Genomic DNA, 5,965 nt, shown 5'->3' with positions numbered 1-5,965 from the left:
GGTTATTTCTATCACTGCATAATATCATACAATCATGATTTCAGATAATAAAGCTCAAAACATGTTGAGTAATTAAGCATTACAAAGCAAACAGTATTCCTCTATTTATGGAGGTACAGCAATTCAAATGTCAGTAAATTCTATCTCTACAGCCATTGCCCCCCACCCCCAAACCACAACCAAATTCATTTTTCATCATGTTCATTGTGTCATGCTGACTTACATTGTATGGCAACCAAGACCACTCCATTCCCAAGCACTGTCACCCCAAAAAATAAATCAGCCAGTTTTTTCCTGAGGCACATTCATACAGGTACTATCCCGCCTCTTCAAACAGGCCAGGCAAGTACATAATGTGAGAACACAAAGCATCCCTTACTTCTGCTGCCAGGATGGAACCAGCTTCCCTCAGTGGTAGCTGCACTTTCTGGCTGAGGGTACTGATCCAGTGTCTTCTCAGTGTCATAGGTCCATTCAGGGGGAAATGGCTTACCTCTGGCTTCACAAAGGTTGTGAAGAGCACAGCAAACCACAGTAATGAGGACAGCATTGATTATTACATTGGCATCCGAATGGATTTGTAGACACCTCCAACATGATTTTAATCTGCCAAAATCACATTCAGCCACCATCTAAACCTGTTGAGAGTGTAATTAAACCTTTTTTTGTGTGAAGGCCTCTGAAATCAGCGTATAGTTTCATAAGCCAAGGCAACAGAGGGTACCTAGGGTCCCCAGAATAACAGTGGAGACAGTAACACCATTTATGTCAATGTCATTTGGTGGAAATAGGGTCTCTGCCTGTCCATGAAAGTAGACTCCTGAGCAGTGAAAAACTCTGGCACCATGATTCTCCTGTACTGCCCACACTGACATTCATAAATCTGTCTCTGTGGTACCCTCGTGCCTGCATAACCATGTGGTAGTACCCTTTGTGTTTTATATAATCATGTGCTCCTTGAGGAGGATAAACTATGGGCACATCAATAGCCCCGCTGCAGTTAGGAAACCCCATTCTCTCAAAGCCAGCAAGTACCTCTAAAATATCTTTAATACCCACCATCTTTGGGTAAGCCACACATCTGATTGCCTCAGTTACTTCCGCCTCTGCTTTACACACAGGTAACTTTTCAATCCCAAACTGGTTAGTAATGGAGCTGTAGCAGCCAGCTTTCAGACAGTTGTAGCAACCGGCTGCTAGACGGGCCTGGGTGATCTCAGATGTGTCTCTTTATGTTGGAGGTTGGGAACAAACTGATCACAAAGCTCCAGAAACGTGACTTTCTTCATGCTGGTCATCCCAGATCTGCAAAACAATGTGGTTCCACCAGTCTGTGCTTGTGGCCCTGCACCAGAAGTGGCGGTCTATATAGGGGACATAAGCAGCTATGACAATTGTACTGAGCAATATCGGCCAGTGAGAGTCTGCGATGCCAACTTACTCCTCTGCCCTCGGAAATCCATCAGGTACCTTTGGTGGGATGGAAAACGCCCCTGAAATGTCCACCAGCGCCTCGCAGATGCTCTGCCAGCTTCCTCACACTGGAGTGAAAGTGCAAGCAAGAGAACTTTGTCAAAAGGCACCGCCTCCATGTTGCTGGCTCTGGTAGCTGGGAGTGCACAGAACAAAATAACTGTTAACAAAATAACAGGCTGTATTAGTGGGCAGTTCAGACTGTCTGTAATGTGCAGGGTGGGCAGTAGAATTTTCTCATAGTGCCCCATGTTCCTAGGGCTACAGCAGCCACATTTGGGGGTGGGAAGGCACTAGAGACTCTGGGATATGGTGACTTTGCCTGAGATCTACCCACTGAAAGGTTGGACCCACCCTAGGTTCAAGCATGGTTCAGAACATTCTTAACCTAGGGTTAGAATACAGTGTAGATGCTCAAGCCTAGGTTCCCTATCATGGGTCAGCTGACTTGAGTTCTACTAACCTTGGGCTTACATTGCAGTGCAGACATACCCTGTAAGCCCGGGATCTGACTCTGAATCCCTACTGGCACAGGCACTGGGGAAGACAGTCATAAGACTGCCTTCTGAGGACCCCACTCATGGGGACATATTGGGGTGGATATATTGGGAGCAAGGCCACATGATCTCACCCATACAGTAGTCTGAGGAGGTTTCCATATGTAGACTGAGGACTTTCTAAATTAGACCTGGAGCCACAGCACAGCCCGGGACTGAGAGAGTACAAAGGTGGTTTAAAGCTACCTTTAGCCCCCCTCTGCCTAGGCTGGGAGTTCTATGCTGTGCTGCTTGAGGAGCAGCACAGCATCTCACTCAGAGTTGTCACCTATAGAAGTAAATTGTGTCTGGGGGAGAATGGGAGAAATCAAATTATGAGTCCTGCTCCAGAGAGACATAGTAAATGATTCTGGATTAACTGCCTAAAGGTAGTTATGTCAGCGCTGCCACCCCTTAAGAGCAGTAATAATGATTGTTTTCTAGTCATTTAATTCTGGGCCTTTAAAAAAAAACACTGCATCACACTTTACATTGTTAACATACAAGGATATTTGTATTAAGTTATTTGCTGTTTAACAGATGACTAAGCATGTATGTTGTTTAAAAAAAAGGCTGCTTTTATTTTTACTTTAATATATCTCTCTGATTTTACTAGAAAATATTTTTCATTCAACTGGGTCATACTTCATTTCTGTTAGAATTTTATAGGACTCTTGGTTGTTTAAAATCTTCATATAGATTTCATATGTCACATCACACTCTTGAACCACAGAATGATGGCAAAAACAATAACAAATCTTCTCTTTTATCTTCTTGTAAGACACATAAATATAATGGCAATGAGTGTGCCATAAAAACCTAGATGGATGGATGGTTTATTGGATATACAGCTAGATAGATATATAGATGTTTTAGTTATGCATACCAGAGAACACCTTTTTCCCCCTTTTTGACTTGAGTGGTTGGCCAACATTTGGAGCCTTCCAGGGTTGTTTCTGTTAGGAGGAGAAATTGTTAGTAGTCAGATATTTCTTTGGTGCAATGCTGTTTATTTACACAGAATGTACACAAAGTCCTGTTTCCCTGAACACAATAAAAACAACTAGAAGGAGGCAGTTTCCCTGTTCAGCAATCCAAGTCTGCCTTTCCACAAAGTATTTTGCCCAAATGAATCTCTGTCTCTTGGCTTCCTCCCAAGGCCATGCTCCCCACTGCTTCTCTCACTGTCTGCCTCTCCCCTCCCCACAGAGCTGTAACCAATCAATCTGCAGCCCCTGAATTTGCAACCAATCCCCAGGGAAACTCCTCCATCCACACAGTGTAGCTTCTGGTTGGCTTTGCCATACAGTGCCTTGGGAGGCAGCTTCCTCTTATTTCAGCTATCACTATACAAAAGGGGCATTTAACTGCTTCTTCTTTTTAGCCTGAATAAAAGGTGGTTAATATCTCCCACAGACTTGCACCAGGTCAGTGACTGATCTATAGAGCAAAGACATGCTTGATGGCAGCCATTAACACCTTCCAGCTTAACAATATTCTGCACCTTAACCAAATCATTATTGAGATGAACGTCCACTTATAATAAGGGCCAGATCTTCACCTGATGCTACCTGGCTTACACCAGCTGAGGATCTAGACCTAAGTATCACAACAGAATAAATGTGGAGAGCCAAACTCTTCTCTCTGTTGCATTAGTGCAATTCAACGGACATTTACTGGAATTGCATTGCGGACCTGCCAACTCTACAGTTGCCAGGCTTTCCCTGTAGACTACAGGTTTTCAGACCTTCCTATATGTCTGCAGTGAAATCCCCTTCTGATTGGTTATCCCTCATTAGGATGTGGGGGAAATAGAGAAGGGGAGCCAATCAGAGCTGCTTCATGTGCTTAGGGTCAGCCTGGTCACTGGGGAACACTAGTGCTTAGAGCTGGCTGGAAAACAGCTGCTTGCTTCTGGCTCTGCAACTACTGCTGCTTCTGTCCCCTGCCAGACCTGGAAGGCAGGTTGATGTCCCCACATTGTTGCTAAGTCCCCTCCCCAAAGCCGAGGAGAGAATGAAATATCCTTCTATTCTTGACAGGTTTCAGAGTAGCAGCGGTGTTAGTCTGTATTCACAAAAAGAAAAGGAGTACTTAGTCTCTAAGGTGCCACAAGTACTCCTTCTATTCTTGTCCATCCTCTGAGCACCAGGAGGAAAGGAGCTGGAGCCACTGTATTTTTTGCAGGAGAAGGAGTGCGATGAGCAAAGAGAGCCAGTGGATATGAGAGGCCAAGAGACTGGAAGGGAACAGGACCACCAATAACCCTGAAATGAGGACAGATTTCAATAGAGGGTGGAGAGATGGCAGGATTGATTGGGGTGGGGTGCTTGGAGAGGTCAGCACCAGGATTAATTGAGGGAGCTTCTTTGCAGGTGGGTATGTGGATAGGAGTGAGCAGAATTAATTGGAGAGCCTATGGGCATGGTGGACAGCAGAATTAATTGGAGGTGCATGGGTCATAGAAGTAACTGCAGAGCTTTATGGGTATATTGACACAGCAAAGAAAAACCTGTATGCCAGCCGACTCAGGCTTGTGGGTCTCGGGCTGTGGTGCTGTTTTATTGCTGTGTAGACTTCTGAGCTGGGCCTGGAGCCTGAACTCTGGGACCCTCCCACCTTGCAGGTGCAGGGTCCTAGAAACTGAGCTCCAGCCTGAGCCCAGAAGTCTACACAGCAATGAAACAGCCCCGTGAGGCTCAGTCGGCTGGCATGAGCAGCCACAGGTGTCTAGTTGCTATGTATACATACCCTACCCTGTTGGAGAGTAGATTAACTGTGGGGCTGTGTTGGAGGTATAGAATTATTGTTTGTGGTGACTGAATTAATTCATGGTGTTCTAGGAGGCAGAATTGATTGATTTTTCATGGGGAGGATAAAGTAATGAGGAGAGTGGTGAGATACAATGCATTACAAGTAGCTGGATACTGAAACCAGAAGAAAAAAAATCAAACTGAAAACAATATGCAGATATTTAACAATGAGGGCAGTTAACCATTGGAACATTTAATAAGGGATGCGGGAGATTCTCCATCACTTGAAGTTTTAAGGCCACAATTCATCAAACACTTAAGTATGTGTATAAAGGGAATCATTGGGATTTTAACATATGGTAAAAGTTAAGCATATGCTTAAGTGCTTTGATAAATTGGAGCCAAAATCAAGACCAGATATCATTTTAAGGATATATAGTCTAAGACAAGCACAAGTTGTTGGGCTCAATGCAGAAATTTCTTGATGAAGTTATATAGTTAAGGCCCTACCAAATTCCCAGCCATGAAAAATGCATCATAGACCGTGAAATCTGGTCTCACCCCTGAAATCTGGTCTTTTGTGTGCTTTTACCCTATACTATACAGATTTCACGGGGGAAACCAGCATTTCTCAAACCGGGGGTCCTGACCCAAAAGGAAGTTGCCAGAGGATCGCAAGGTTATTTTAGGGAGGTTGCAGTAGTGTCACCATTACTTCTGAGCTGCCTTCAGAGCTGGGCTCCTGGCCAGCAGCCACCGCTCTCCAGCTGCGCAGCTCTGAAGGCAGTGCCGCCACCACCAGCAGTGCAGAAGTAAGGGTAGCAGTACCACAACCTCCCCCTCGTACAATAACCTTGTGAACCTCCCACCTCCCACAACTGCTTTTTGGGTCAGGATCCCTACAGTTACAACACCATGAAAGTTCAGATTTAAATAATTCATGAAAATTTATCATTTTTAAAATCCTATGACCAAACTGATAAAAGTGGACTGTGAATTTGGTAGGGCCTTATTGGTAGTGTTATGTAGGAGATCAGGCTAGATTATCCAAATAGCCCCTTCTGGATTTAAATTCTATGAATCTGTGACTTCAAAGCAATTTCTATTGCGTTTTACTTGTTGGTGCAGTGCATCAACCAGACCATTTAGTCCGTGGGTCTCAAACACACAGCCCGCGGGAGTTATTTCCTGTGGCCCGCCATA

This window comes from Lepidochelys kempii, chromosome 2, assembly GCF_965140265.1.
Source record: "Lepidochelys kempii isolate rLepKem1 chromosome 2, rLepKem1.hap2, whole genome shotgun sequence".
Taxonomy (NCBI): Eukaryota; Metazoa; Chordata; order Testudines; family Cheloniidae; genus Lepidochelys; species Lepidochelys kempii.
Note: the sequence above shows the minus strand (reverse complement) of the source record.